The following is a 16,930-nucleotide window of genomic DNA, read 5'->3' as shown; positions in this document are numbered from 1 at the left end:
AGACTTGGAGTTCAGCTTTTCTTTGAGAAAAGAACAAAGAACGGCAGAGAAATCATTCTTAAAAAAGGAAGATGTGTTTGGACTTTTGCCGACCGGATACGGCAAAAGTTTAATCCATCAACTAGCTCCGCTACCTTCTTCGTTGCTCTGCCTGGTTGTAGCTCTATCCTATTACATGCAGAGGGAATTTGAAAGACAACCGTTTAGCCCGCCCCTCGGATTGAGCCCTGTCAATGGTGAGTTCCCAGACCCAAAATCTGGATGTGGGTCTGGCTTGTCAGGCTATGCGTCGATCTCTTTAAGAGAATATCAGGGCCGGTGTGTGTGTGTGTGTGTGTGTGTGTGTGTGTGTGGGAAGTGGAGCAGGAGAACCAGGAAATGAGTAGGGGGAAATGCAACGCTACCAAGCCACAGCCAGACGACGTGCATTGCCGCGATATTAGGTGCACGTCAGGCTACGGCGTAGGGTCGGTATCTCCACGTACCTACGTATGTAGTCACACTGTAGATTTAACGCAGAAGCATAAATCACGCTTTAGAGGTACTGGCTCTCATCCTGACCGATTCACACTGGGCTGCAAACCACCCCAGTGCATGCTGGAAGTCACGGTATGATGAAGCCATCCAACTGTTATCAGCTGCAGTTCACAAGTAGCTCTACCCCTAAGTACTCCTGAAATGACAATATCATACCATTTTCTGTTTGTACAATTTGAATACACAATATACTTTGTGTCAATAAGACAGCTAGGAAGTTGTTGAAAGGTAAATATGACCCCATTTGATGGAACAAGTCCTTCTATCCCAAGTCGATTGTGAGTTGTTTAAAGAAATGCCAATAAAACGCTTTTCTCCTAAATCCAGGAACTTTTATGTGTGGACTAGCCAGACCTTCCTCAACAGCGCTGTAGAGGAGGATGTGGCAATGCGAGGCTATTAAAGAGGTTGTGTGTGTCCGTCTTTTCTCTTTTAAAATGGTTATCTTTACGTCCTTTTTTTATTGGATGAAACGTTTTTCAATTTAAAAAAAAGGAAATTTCTCTATGTCTCTTTGTGGGTTTTTGTGTCTCTTTTTGGTAGTTTTCACATCATTTTGGACGGTTATCACCATATCTGTGTCTAAAACGCTGGAGGAACTACAGCAGATAATACATAAATAACACTCAAAAAGCCTAAAGGCAAAACTTAATGCTGTCCAAGTCCAACTAGAAACATTAGATCTGAGAAAAGTAGTTACATTCATTCTGCTTAGGGTGCTGCTCCTAAACCTTACAGTGGCGGGGAAACCATCAAGTAACGCAGACCGTAGTTGATCCCTAATTCGTTCGGCACACACCGCGGATTAATTGCAAAATAGGGATGCACAAAATATTGGCAATCACATCTGTACCGGCAATGTTTACATTTTTTATGGCGAATGACTATTTCTATTGAAGCTAGTTTTATTGAAATTTAAAGTGACTGGAACAAGATGTTTTATTATTTATAAATGTTAGATTTTAATGATGCATTGCTTATTTCATCATTAGGTAATGGACTTAGACCAAGTGATGAAACGCTAGACATTTTCTTCTGTGACATTCTGTGCTTGTTAGAGAAAGACCAGTGCTATTTAAAAAAACATATTTCCTACGGGTAACCATGCCTTTATATTTTTTGAATAAACTGTATGTAGCTGAAAAAGTATTTTAGCACTATATCATAGTGATTTTAAAAGGTAAAAGCCACATTTTAATGATTTTAAAATGAAATGTAAGTATACCTTATTTGTAAATGCATGTTGTCATTGAATGTGTGACACCTGTGTGTGAAAAAGTCAAAGTTTGATGGAAATCATGATTTGTTGATCTTATGGTTCACTTCAGTGTGTAACTGGCTTAACATGCTTTATAGATTTTACACTTTTACCTGATTCCACTTTAAAATATATAAATGATTACTGAGAATGGGATTGCTTTTATAAAGAGTTCACATCAAGTGCAACCAAAGAGCAGCAGGAGAGTTTGGCTATTTTCTATGGACCTTTTTCACAGCAGACATTTGGACTTGTCATAGTAGGAAAAGCACAGCTGAAATGAATAACCTTAACGATGGCTCAATTCCATCAAGTGTCCCAGTAAGATATTTCAGTGAGTCAGCACAATGCACAATACCAGGACCTCTCCTAAGTGGAATGCAGTCATCATTAACGGTTTTGAATACACCTGTGCTTTTCCTACTATGACATGTCAACATGTCTGCTGTGAAAAAGCTCTATTACAGATGATTTGGAAATGTCTGCTGTGTGGATGTTGGTAAAAGCTAAATGGAGTTTAGTTTATACTAGACTAGACTGCCTCCTAGTGGCACAAATGGAACACTACAGCCCACATTCAACCCTAGAAAACAGGTGTGTCCCAATTCCATTCAGTGGTGCAATGTAACTAAGTACTTAGGAGTCCCCAACCCCTCCCATCTGAGAGGAGCTAATCAGGCACACCTGTACGTGCTCTCCTTGATTACGGTGGTGAGCACCTGATCTTGATCTACCATAGCTAAGATGTGCATAGTTCCTTAAAAAAAACATACCGAAACACGTCTGATGTTTTGAATCTGCAGAAGGTTTTGAACAATACAGCATATTCATAATATTTACATGAATTAAGACATTTTCAAAAGGCACAAACAGCTGCAGAAAAATTAACTAGCATGCAGGAAATGAAGCTTTTGATGCTCAAACTTTCCTGGGGGACGACCACCAGACACCCGGTTATAATTTGTCCCACGTAATGTTGAAACAAACATTTTTCGCTAGATAGGTGGCGATCTCAACTCCCCCCAATGTGGAACCCAAAGTTACAACATTGCATTTAAATAAAGGCTTGCAAGAAGAGTAACTTGGACCTTTTTTCTGTTTTTGATATAAATATGTGTTGAGAGTTTTGTAGAAAAACACTCAGCAACATGTGGAAAAAAAGTGTGAATATTAGTTTTCTTCTCAGATGAGGTTTTGCTTTTACTGTCAGTGATTAAGAAAAACAATATGCCATAGGAGTCATGGCGAAGCTGTGTCAGTGATGGCTGCATTACTTCATCTTAGCCACTAGATGACATTATATCACCATATAATGGAATCTTGACTGAGAATATTTAGGAGAAGAAAAAAAACCTCATCACAATGGGAATCGGATTAAGATGAGTCCTGTACATGATATCAACAGTGAGATTTAAACTACCGTGTGCGTTATAGGTGTGTGTTGATGTCTGTGGTGTCCGAAAATGTAGTTCCACATGTGCCCTTTGGCTCACAAAAGGGCTGTAGTACTCATGTCCGGACTAGACAGTTTGCTATGGTCTCGGCTTGTCTCAGACTTGCTGGTATTTGGACTTGGACTTGTGTCGGTCTCTGCCACTTGACCGAGTCCAGGTGTCTTTATTATGTTTATAATAATAGTGGAGGGAAAGTGAAACACCAGCCACCTGATAACCAATCACACACTAGATTATCTTTGCACGCCCTGCATCTGCGTGCCCTGTTAACTAGCGAGTCCTGGTCGTGGACTCGACAAAGGTGGTCTTGACTACAGCCCTGGCTCATAAATGCTAATGCATATTTGTACATGTTGGTGTGATATTTAAAAAATGACTTCCTGAGTTGTTGATTTTTTCTTTCTTCGTCAAACACATTCTGGCAGTTTGTCTATGGATTAAAACTCTTTCACCAAGTGTAAGTGTACAGCAAATGCTCAGATACTTGTATGCACATGAATGTGTTTATCTTTATTAATAATAATAATAATAACAACAATAATTTATTGTACTCAGTCCCCTTTACCCCCCTGTCCGACACCCCTGGATGTCAGAGTGGGCTGCAGCTGTCGATGACAGGCGCCACGAGCAGTTGGGGGTTCGGTGCCTTGCTCAATAGCATCTTGGCAATGCCCAGGCGGTGAACTGGCACCTCTCCAGCTACCAGTCCACCATCATACATTGGTCCATATGGGGACTTGAACCGTGACCCTCCAGTTCCCAGCATAACTCCCACTGATCTACTGCCACCCCATTAAGTGATTGCCCATTTAATAATGAAAACGTACTGTACGGGTGTCAGAAAAGGGGGAGGATTATGTAATATTTCCTTTTGCTGAAGGGAGGGTAGTCTGACTTTTTTTATTGGATAAGTAAGGGTGGGTCACACATTTATATTTTAATTTGTCTCTTTTTGAGAAAGAAGAAAATAGTGACATTGAAAAGGGAAACCTTAACCTAACTACTTCAATAGAACCAATGTGTCCCTTTGAGAAACAGACTACACACAGTTTAGTTTAGTTTATTGGTTTACACAAATACTACAGATTACTATACAGATAATCAAAAGATGTGATGGAGAGATGCAAAAAAAAACTCACAGGGGCTTAATCTGGGCACTCTCCAATGCATAATCCAATTAAAATAGAAAGACACTAAATTAATGAAAATAAAAGAAAATAGAAGTATAGGTTGTATCTCTCCAAAGTGTGCAATTCTTTCACAACCTGATGGTTGTTTCTACTTGAATTTATTTGGCATTATAACTGAGAAATAATAAGAAAAACTAATGCGGTTCAGTCAGCCAACCTCTGTGGAATGGATTATTAAGTGAATGTACAGCGTTGATATTCTCTGACCCCATCACCCCCCTACAAGGAAACCGCCAGATCAGCACAGCAAGGAGTGACAATAATAACACCCCCCCCCAACCCCCTAGAGGAAAGTAGACACAGAACCTACAGGTGGATTCTTGGGTCGAGGCAGGGCTTATGGAATGCTACATGAATAATAGATACTGTCCTTCCCGATAAAAGCTCCCAGAGGTAGTTTGTTCAAGCAGCAATTAAAGCAGGGAGTGACAATAATACCACGGCCCCTGGAGGAAAGTAGACTCAGAACATACAGAGAGAGATGGCCAAATAAAGCCTCATTTTCTGAGCCCACTAGATGGCCCTCTTGGTTTGACCCTTGTGTTGTCCTCGGGTCAAATCTGAGAACTTTTGGTGGTTTTCATTCATTTTTTAAATGGTTTTAAAACAGTATCTGGACTAAACTTTGACGTAAAACAGTCTGTGATCATCCATCAACATCCTTTGACCTTAACTGTTAGTCAAAATAAATACAAAAATTAGGGCTAATGTCAATGAAAAAAAGTGACATTTCTTTTTTTTAAAGCACCAAAAGAAAAAACCTATTTTGACCTGGAAGGACAAGTTCATGGTCGACGGGAAGACGACACAAATGTTAAAGAAAAGATGTTAAGTTTAGTTTTTTTACTTAACGAAAGACAAGTTCAGTGTCAAGTGCGTAGGCTTCAGGAAGTGAAGTAACGTCTGATTTTCACCCAAACCACAATCTTTTAACTAAGTAGTTTTTGTGCCTAAACATAACCAAAACTGCAACCATTTCACAAGGTTAAAGTGTCAGCATAGCTTTCAGGTGAGCAGTGTGACGTAAGGCCCGACAGCAAAGAGTGAGCAGAGTACTGACAGATTAAGTGCATCGCCAAGATAATGCCGTGTGAGTGTAGCAGCAGACTCTAGTCCATTGCCTGCAGGCTTGAGTTCACTTGATTTTAAAGTCTATAATATAATCCAAGCATTACTCAGCATTACTTGTTTTGTTAACTGGTGAAGTGAAATTAAACACGTTCCTTGTGGCTGTTCACAGTTTGCAACGTTAATGTGTCATTAGTCTATATCCACTACGTTCCACTTCCGGGATTGCTCTGTTGCTGCCGAAATTCTGATGGATTTCATTCATTTAGGCCAGATTTCCGTTGCCATGCGCTTTCTTTGTGTTGGTATTTTTAATTCCGGTGGATTTCTATGGTTAACTGCTCCTCAGATTTCTGCAGGGTAAATCCAGACAGCTAGCTAGACTATCTGTCCAATCTGAGTTTTCTGTTGCACGACTAAAACAACTTTTGAACGTACACATGTTCCACCAAAAAAAGTTCCTTCCCGAGGCTATTTAGCAGAGGCACCGGGGCTTCGTCCAATGCTTAGCGCCGCCCCTGACGATTGTGATTGGTTCAAAGAAATGCTAATAAACCAGAGTTTTTCTCTCATCCCGGATTGTTCTGTGCCAGATCCTGCTCGGCAGCGCTGTGGACGAAGGTCTGTCAATGCGAGACTAGGTGACGGCATCACCGGGCAAGTCTAATCCAGTTTGTCTGTCCACAGAAAAGTGTACTGTCCTTAATCAGTGGTGAAAGATAATGAGCTTGAATCACCCAAGATGGCCCCTTCTGAAGTTATGAATTCAAGTGCACAGTGAAAGCTTTTAAAGTAAGCTATGAGTCAGACTCATAAAATGGTAACAGCATTGTTTACTTTGCAGAAAGATCATTAGTTAAATGCGGTCCTTAAACCACAGCCGTGAGCTCGTAGTTTCCACTATAACAGTTATTATTAAACTTTTATTTAACACCCCTTCCCTGGTCCGCATGTTCCTTCGGCTCCGCCGCCTATTAATTAACAACATCCATGCACATTATTATAATACCTGTAAAACACTTTTGTAGTGACATGAGCGTTGGTGCCGTGACATGCCGTTAACATGCCATGCAGTTGCTCTCATATCACCGAGCTGTCCAGTACGCAAAGTTCTCAATTACCACTAGATCTATGTAGTCTGGTTCTGTGGTCATGAGCTTTGGGTAGGAGATCACATTTACAAACAAGCAACATGAGTTGAAAAATGGAGGTTGCGCTTCAGCAATGGAGATTTTCAGTGGAGTGCGAAACCCAAAAATCCAAATCGACATGTGCCAAAAAGTGAAGAAAAGGTAGCGCATCTCATGTTCCCAAGTTCCCGAGGACAACATACTGTGACTCTGCCTTTGTATGTATTTCACTGAATAGAACCTGGTTATTTCAAACGCTCTGAAGAAGGCTTCGTGCCAAAGCGCAGATTTATTGTTATGTGAGCCTAAATAAATAAGTGAAATGACAGTATTTTGTCCTCCTTAACTCGGGAACTTGAGACGTGCGATCTTTACTTTTTCCTTTTTTCTTCACGTATGCACGTGGAAGTGCAGGGAGGCCCCAGAACAGAGCCATACCGGTCAATTCCAAGATGAGACAGAGATCTTCAAAAATTGTTCTCACACGATTACTACAACACTGACTTAACTAAACATTTACACTCGTACAATACCAAAGAAACCTCAAATTCATAAAGGTAGTTTGCTATTAAATGGGCGAAGGATAATTCTTGCCCCCCCCCCCCTCCATAAGGATGAACTCATCCAATTTGAATCCATGAGTTTCACTGTCATTCCACAGTCAAGGCAAACTTAAAATGTGTAGCTCCAACATTTAGCTCTATCCCATTTCATACTTAGGGTTAAAGTTAAAACTTGGTTTTTGTGTACATTGCAGCCTCTCCAAACTCGGCTTTAGAGTGTTTTGGATGATACAAATGCTGATACTTGTTCCTTAGAAGAAAACACAACCACATTGCACCGTATCAACTGGCAGTAGAGAAAGGAAAAAATGCAACCGAGAAGCATTTAGTCATTTTCTGAATCAGGACCTGTGTGAATAGTAGTTTCTCTCTTTCTCTGTACCACGTTCTTGCTGAACTCTGCCGTCTTCAAATGAAAGAGAAAAAAATAACATGTAGAAGAAAAATTGGGCCAAGTGCTGGAGCATGCACCTGGGACTCCCAGAAGGTGTTAAAACACCAGGAGCCCTCTCCCACAAAGCAGAGGAGGGATCATATTAGGCTGGCAGGCTAGCAGGTGCAACCCTCATATTAAAGCGAGGACTAAGGCCTTCCTAATAAATGCCTTTATGGCTGCATCTGTTTTCAAGTCCTGTGGTAATGTCAGTGAGAGGGGGGAATGCTTTATGGGGTAGCAAAAACTCTGTGTACAAGTGGTATAAACAAGTATGGGCTACGGACCAACTACACAGACTACAGAAACCAAAGGCACTACGTCTTAGACGAAAGATTTGCGTCAATAAGAAAACGTTTTAGAACGTTGCAAAGAAAAGTTGCAGCATATAGTGCTCAGACGGGCTAGTTCAGAACACTGCAACTTATTTATTTATATATATATATATATATATACACACACATATATACACACACTAGGGGTGCACAATATATCGACTCAATATTGTTATCGCGATATCACGTTGCGCAATATTATACCGGAAGTCTCGCGATATTTTGTTTACGTTGCATCCCGCCCGACATGTAACCAAAGAGTATAGAAGCAACAAGAGGAGAAACTCAATAGAACATTATGTTGCATTCAGTCCAAGATGGCGGAGCTGCACTCAATAGACTCTTCCTTTGCAAGCTGCAGCACAACGTTCTTTTGAGTTTAGCCTCTTGTTACGTCTCCACTCTTTGTTGCACCTCTCGAAAAATACACATCACTTGGTAGCGTTGCAATTCCCCGACTCATTTTCTGGTTCTCCTTCTCCATAAACAACATGAAATAAAGGAGAGGGTTAACTTCTCCTGCTCCAGATTTCCCACCGTGTTCAGAAAGAACAGGGGAGACACTTTGGTTCTCTCACTATAACGTTAGAGTCGCTACTCACTCCGAAGAAAAACGCCTTCACTCTCTCACTTCTTCCTCGCTCTACCACACACACCGGCTGGCTCGACGCACACACCAGCGGAAAAGTATAAACAAACATCAGCTGCGTGGAGCGCCTTATTTAGGTGCCACTTAAATGCCTGCGCTTCTCTCGGATGATCCGAAAACGGACGTTAAGGGGAACTCAACTGAAACATCGCCGCACGGGAAGCTAGTTAAACGTACAATATGTAACTTTCTGCTGCTAGGGGTCTCTCAACCAAAACAATGGACGGTAAAACTTTTTTATGACGTTGGGAAGTTGAATTATGGGAGTTTTTAGTGTTAAACACCTTCGCTGCCGGTTAGAATGCATCAGTTCACGGACGAGTTTACCCATTCAAGTGTATTCACGTTACGTTTATTCATGTTATTGTAATAAAATAGCTGCAGTTTCCCCAACATAATTACGTTTTTCTTGATTAGATTTTTATTTGTAGCTGACCAGTTAGCTAGTGAGCCAGCAAGCTAACAGTAGCCAGCAGCTAAAGCACAAAATATTTCACATATCAATGTCACCTTTTGGATGGTTTCAACACCGGGGCGGACGGGGTTTGTTGTAACGCTAGCTAGCTACTAAACGAGTCTGAGAGACGGGTGTGGGTGGGGATTGTCGGGGAAATCTCCACGATAGCGAGCCAGGACGTTCGATGCCTGTTGTGCAGCAGCAGAACATCTCCCAGCTGACCGGAATTATCTCCCCTTCACTTTTCAGTAATCTTAACTTTTCGTTTTGGTGCTTAACCCACCTTTTGTCGGGTTAATTTAGCTAACCATAAAGACAGCTAAACGCGAAGGGGGGAGAAATTCGGCTGTTGTCAGCTGTCATCCCGACTGAGTCTCTCTGCGCCGGGGGAGTAAGGCAGACAGACCGGGGTGTGCTACTTTGGCTAAATTAGCATTAGATTAATCGTCTATCTATACAGCTAACGTTAACGTTACTAGTGAAGTTATTCGTGGGTTCGCTCAGTCCTGTTAGCTGTGGTCGAAACAGTCATACTAAAAATAACTATTAGCTTGTTGAACGATGTTGTAACCTCATAATGTTACCCACAAAGCTTTAGCATCAACGTTAGCTAGCACATTGTAGTAACGTCAAGCTGGTATCGATATTGAACTTTCAAAATAGATAAGGTCTCTGTTGTATTACTGTGATAAAAAGTGGGATGTAATTAATCACAAAATGATGCTGTATGGCAAAAAAAGCAGTATTGCGGTTAGTATTTTTTTTTCTGTGAAATTGTATGATTTACAATTACTCCTGAACGTATCATCTACGCCTGACAGCAGGTAACGTTAGCCTACCGCTAGCTAGCAGCTAACCGAGCATTTTAACCGAGTAAAAAATGAGGTTAAAATGCTGACAGCTAAATGGTGAAGAGTGTGTCTGTATTTCACTTGAGAGAACTGTAACACCAGATTGTAGCTGCCGTTGTTTGAAAAACAGCACAGACTGAGCCTCGCCAGCCTCGTGCTGCATTCAAAGAAATTGTAAAATACGCTTTCCCATACAGTGTTTGGCCCATTAACATATATATAAGTTTTGGCCTCGCCAGCCTCGTGCTGCATTCAAAGTAATTGTAAAATACCCTTTTCCCAGCCAGTGTTTTTTTTTTTTTTTTTTTTGTGTCGTTAACAGGAATTTACTGGTGAAATAAGATATTGTTATATGTTATTACATTTTTAATAAATCATTACATTTTAAATATATACATAATTCTTTCAGTTCAGGCAACATTTTATATGTATCGTTTTAGCACTGGGAAATATGAAATCTATTTTTGATGCGTTTTCCCATAACTTTGTTAATTTTACATATGTTTAAAAATATCTAAATTAATATCGATATCGAAATATTCATTATTGACATCGCAATATCTAATTTTTTTCAATATCGTGCACCCCTAATATACACACACACACACACACACACACACACACAGGGTGTGATATGTGAAAAAAGCAGAAGGGGGCTTTTTTTTTTGTCGACAACGCGAATGTTGTCAACATCACTTATCCAAAATACTTCCACACCGGCGACTTCAGTGAAAGAGGAGTTCTGTCGATGGGTCTCCTACATCTGCAGTTTCCATGTTATCTTTTGATTGGCTGTAGCTAAGTTAGAGGAGGTTGACTGACTCGCAGCACTTCAACACTAGTGTTGACGAACTGACCGAAGAGCCGTTAATTCACCCGAGTAGTGTCACTGAACCGACTCACTCCTGTACGTGTTTTTACCTCATTCATGCTGGCAGCGCTTCGCTCAAGCTGAGTGCGATCGGTGTATGCTCCGTTGTGTGTGTGTGTGTGTGTGTATAGCTGGTCTTCTTCTGCTACTGTGTGTGTAGTAATCTAGCTTATTAGCGCCTCCACTGGAGTGGTGGTAGAATCAATCAGGAAATGGGCTACGCTACATGTGTGTGGTTTTTTTTCCACTTGGCAAGCCGACCGGACGTGATATGGGGGCGTGGCAACATTGACGAGTCCATTTTTTAATTTGAGATTATGACTTAATTTCAGTCGATTTCGAATAAAAATCGTAACACCCTTAAAGTGATGGTTTGGAGTAATTTCACCCTAGGGTCCTTTGCACCATGACCTCGAACCAAACATCCCCCCCCGAAACTTTTTTCACCTGGGTCGAACATTGGGAGAGTTAGCGTTATCAGCTGAATAGCTTAGTGCAGGCGCTAATGGATCCAAGAGTGTATCTGGTACGTTACCCCACTAATAATACCCGAAATGATACACAACTTCTACACTAGTACAAATAGGTAACGTACTCATAAAACGATGGATTGAAAAGTTTGTAAGTACACCAGGAGTTTATTTAAATAACACTTGCCTGCTGGCTTCTGCTCTCTGCTGCTACTGGCAGTAAGACGAGTGCTTAGGGACGTCTACAAATTACAACATCGAAGCAGAAATGGATAAAGAGAAGGGTCTTTTGAATGGCAAGTTGAGTTTCAAAGCCTTTCCAGATGGTTCACTCCACAAGACTTAATTTTATTTGCATGTACTGTTGATGTGAATGGAGTTACCACCTGAGTACTTTGAGTCTTAAACACCACTTGCTGGCCAAGCATACGGTTCTGCATTTTATTTTTATGTCCTAGTTTCTCCTTTTTACTTCCGTGATTTTCTTTTGATACCATTGCTACACTGGAATTGTTGTGCATATGGCAAACAAAGATTTTTTTTTAAAGGCCACAGAAATTGTTTTGGAAGGCAAACAACCTACTATGTCGTTTAGGCATGAGGACCTAATTATTTGTTTGCAGAGGAGAGCTTAATCCTTTAGTTGGCCATTATTGCGTCATGTGAATAAGTTCTGGTGGCATATTTTTAAATGCACCAATGCGTGAATTCAAATACTTGCATAGGGTATGTTTCAGGCCTTGGGGTCTTCCAGCTGCGCAGATTTCATGAAGGGGAAGTTTGTACATTTTGATGTATCGCTCTTATTGGGGCCATCATTAATCCACCAGAGCCAAAGCCGTTTCATAGATAATGACAAAGAACAAGTGTTTATTCCTGTTGTAAAACAACATTTTCAGTGACATCATGGACACTTCCTCACGTCTCGCTGTTGTTTGGATACCTGACTTCATTATGGACACATGTGGTTTGTCCACTGAAACCCTGTGTTTGTGTTTATAGCAACAACGTTGCAGTTAAGTGACTCAGCATGTGAAACGTTTCTCTGTCTGAGGTCATGGTTTACCTTGACTGAAGATCTCGGCTTGTGGTCCTGCTGCTGTTTGTATTCAAGGAGGGAGGGGGAAGGGGGGGGCTTTATGGTATCGCACCTGTTTGTTTGCTATAGCTATGACTCATTTGCATCCGTGTTGTATCGTTACAGATTGTTGTTGGCCATCTTGTTCTAATTTGTTGTAGTTTATAATGATACACCGTGGAATAACAATGCAGTCATCTCGGAGCTGCTCAGCACATGAGTGGTGGTGTTATTGTCTTATTCTTCACTTCACTTTAGTTTATTTTAAATTCAGCTCATGGAAACAGACACATTTTATAATCCAACCATAAATGAATTGCTAGATTACATATGAAAGCAGCTGGGTGAATACAAAAAAAAAAAAAAAAAAAATATATATATATATATTTTACCAGCCCCTTTCTCAGATGAGACAACAAACTAAAATAGAATTTGTTTTAAGGGAAACTAGTGCTTTCAATAAATAATAAAGAACTTTGGACAGGGGGAACTTACAGTGCTATTGCCAGAGATACTGTATGTGTTTTAATATGTGTTCATGCCTTAAAGTGCTCATATTATGCTCATTTTCAGGTTCATAATTGTATTTAGAGGTTATACCAGAATAGGTTTACATGGTTTAACTTTCAAAAAACACCATATTTTTGTTGTACTGCACATTGCTGCAGCTCCTCTTTTCACCCTGTGTGTTGAGCTCTCTGTTTTAGCTACAGAGTGAGACATCTCACTTCTGTTCCATCTTTGTTGGGAGTCGCACATGAGCAGTAGCTAGGTAAGCACTACTAGCCAGTCACAAGCAGAGTATGAGGGCGTGCCCTGACAGTAGCTAGGTAAGGACTACTAGCCAGTCAGAAGCAGAGTATGAGGGAGTGCCACGCTAGCAGCTAGGCGAGCATTATAACGTGTGTTACAAAGTGACCACGTTGGTCTCTGAAGTAAAGGCTGGACTACAATAGAGCTGTTTGGAGCAGTTTGTGAACAGTGTTTTCTGTTGGAGATGGTAAGTCCCTTTGGGGGGGGGGACTTTGGGCTTTTTCACTTTGTAAAGCTATTACATGCACAAAAAGATATATAACACAATAAAGGAAAGGGTTAAAGCCAAAAAGCATGAGCATTTTACAGGGTAATTTCAGTATTTTTCAATCTGGACCCAATTTTCCCATGCATTTGTGTCAAAGTGACTCACGTGAACACAATCCTGCAAATTGGTCCAGTATTGAACGAGAACGCTGTGACAGGCAGCCGTTAACGGGCAGCAATGATGTAACCCTATGGGGCAAATGCGCACACGCCAGTGTATGTCCACTGAAAGTGCTGAATTTGCCACTGAAAGGCTCAATGCCCGACTACATTATGGAAAGATGGAGAAGTTGCAGTTGTTTTTCAACCAAATATCTCTCTCACACTCCCACACACACACACACACACACACACACACACCTACCATTGGCTCCAGGTTTAGGCCTGCTAACTGCTGCTGCTGGACTACTTTACATTCCGTGTAGTTAAGTGTGCAGTTTTGACTGAAGAGAAATATATTAATATAAAAGAAAAATATATTATATATTTTGAAAGTTCTAAATTTAAGATGTTACTGAAGTAAAAGTATTATCAGCAAAATGTACGTAATGTGTCAACAGTAAAAGTAGGCTACCCATTATGCTGAATGGTTCCTTTCAAAGTGTTATATTATTATAAACTATTATATTATTCTGTTTTTATCACAAATACACGCAAGAACATTTTAATGTTGTACTCTGTCAATGTGGAGCATATTTTAGATACTTTGTATGTTACTGGGTAGGTTAGTAACAGTCTTGCTTTGCCAGACCTTTCTCCACAGCGCTGCAGAGGAGGGTCTGGCTAGTCTATACAGCATTCCAGCACTCCATACAGCATTCCAGGATGGGAGAAAAACATGCTCTGGTTTATTGGCATTTCTACCTATCACAATAGTCATGGGTGTCGGTAAGCACCGGACGTCCCGGGAAGGAACTCCTTTTGGTGGAATGTGTACGTTCAAAAGTTGTTTTAGTCGTGTAGTCTAGCTAGCTGTCTGGATTTACCCTGCAGAGATCTGAGGAGCAGTTAACCATAGTCCTCATAAATCCACTGGAGTTTAGAATTCCAACACAAAGAAAGCGGAAGGTGATAGACATCTGGCCGAAAAGAAGGACATATGGCGAAATTTCCAGCGGCACCTGAACAATCCCGGAAGTGGAAAGTCGGGGATATAGACTAGGTTAGTAGTGTTTCTTTCATGTAAAAAAATTTAAGTATCAATGAATGTATTAAAAGTACAATATTTAATTCTGACATGTAGTGGAGAAGAAGTTTTAGTAGCCAAAAATGGAACTACTTAGGTAACAAACAAGTACCTCAAAATTGTACTTATGTACAGTACTTGAATAAATGTACTTAGTTGCTTTCCACCACTGATGACAAATTTAGCAGCTTTAATAAAAACCTTCTTGCCATCAGATCCCTCATGTATTTAATTATAGATAATGAGTTTGTGTATAGCTTGGGTTGTGTTAGGTTTCTTTTCGGTATGAATTTTGCTCGGTCAGAAATGCAGTAAATAAGCTCCATTTGTAACAGGATTCATAGAATTTGCAGACCCATATGCAGAGACAGCATGGCAGTGGTGAGCTTGATGATTTAATAAAACAAAAATCAATACAACAAAAGGAGTCCTGAAGACAGCAGGCAGAACAGTTCCAAAACGTCAAGGAAGCCAGAAGACCAGGAATAAAAAACCCGGTAACACCGAGACAAAGGGGTAGACTACACACACTAACACAATACAATGATCTGACAACAGACAAAGCTGACACAGAGACTAAATACACGAAGTAACAAGGTGAAACAAGGGACAGGTGACACAAGGGCCAAGGAACAGGTGAAACACATCAGGATGGGGCAGACGATCACAAAGACGGGAAAACACAAGGCAGAAAGTAAAACAAGACATAACAAGGGAGTAAAACAGACTACTCAATACAATACAATTCTTCTGCCTTTTACGGAAATATTTATAAAAATATGTCTAAATTATGTTTTAACTGAAATTATATAGATAAGGATAAGATAAGGAGGTGGTTATTTCAATGCTTGAAGTCCTCTTCGGATAGGCTTCAACTACCCCCACTAAGAAGAGCACACAGGAGAAGTTAGCTTTCAGGGCTTTCCTGCCAGAAATCTCCTAGGTTTATGCAACATAACTACTTGGTTTAATTCAGGAAATTATAGTGATTTGGGTTAAAATGACAGAAACTCAGGTTCTGAACCCAAACGCAGACCAGGACGAGGTAGGTGGGGAAAAAGGTGAGTGTTGATTTATTTATTTAATTTTTTTTAAAGATAATTTTTTGGGGCTTTTCCCTTTATTAATAGTGGATAGACATTAAAAGGGGAGAGAGATGGTTGATGACACGCAGCAAGGGGCAGCAAGTCAGACTCAAACCCGCGCCGCTGCAGGACTCAACCAACACAGGGCAAACGCTCTTACTGGGTGAGCTAGAGGCCACCCCAATGCCAAAAATTTAACTGGAAAGATAACGCCAGACGGGTAGACAGGGGAGTCCGGGTGATGGAATGCTGATGGTGGTGACAAACGCGTTGGGATGAGAGTACTGGTGGACAGGAGTCTTGATGGAACAATGTAGTAGATGGTTCTGGTTGCCAGGCAGAGGTGAAGGCAATTACAGGGAGAAGGTACTGCAGACAGAGGAACAGGAACCAGTTAAGCAAACACACGTAAACAAAATAAGCAACAGAGACTGACTAGCAAACAATTTAGGCTGACACGCAAGCACAACATACGAGTATGGCTAACGATCCAGCAGGGACTGGATGTCAGGTCACAGCTTAAATAGTGTAGTGATGATGATCAGGACCATGTGTGTAGATTGCTGATGAGGAACAGGTGAGAGCAGGTTCAGGTGATCCTGGAATTCCTGCCTTGCACTCGTTGCTCGGCATCCTGAACGGGGTACGTTCAGGAACGTCACACAAAACACAAAAACAAACCAGACAGACGGGGAAAACTCAAGGGGAAGGGTTTGTGACATTAAAATTCCACGTAAAAACCCTTGTGCGTAAGAAGACAGGGCAGAGACAAAACCCAGAGCATCACAAGTCCCCAATCAATCGCCTGTAAGCTTCATGCTCTAAGCACACAGTAACAATTTATAGAGAAAAATCGGAAAACATTGACTCCCCATCCGCTCTCTAAAATGGATTATGGCAGGGTGAGTATGGAGATCAATGTTCTGAGAGATTTTGGTAAGAAAATCACCAGGACTAGTGGAAATTACATCCTTGCAATTCATCCAGAGGGGAACGTCAACGTCTGTGCCACATTTCATGGCAATCCATCCAATAGTTGTTGAGATGTTTTATTAGTGGACCGACTGATCCACTGACCAAAGACCGCACTGTATCATATCTGGTGGATTAGACTTCTCTTTTATTAAAGAATAGCACAGCTAATGAATCTCTACTAACTTGGCGACACATTGCATTTCCTAGAACTTCTTCATAATTAAAGCACCCTACCAGTTTGCCAATGGAGAGATTTAAAA

The sequence above is a fragment of the Perca flavescens genome, chromosome 20 (genome assembly GCF_004354835.1).
Source record: "Perca flavescens isolate YP-PL-M2 chromosome 20, PFLA_1.0, whole genome shotgun sequence".
NCBI classification, from domain to species: domain Eukaryota; kingdom Metazoa; phylum Chordata; class Actinopteri; order Perciformes; family Percidae; genus Perca; species Perca flavescens.
Note: the sequence above shows the minus strand (reverse complement) of the source record.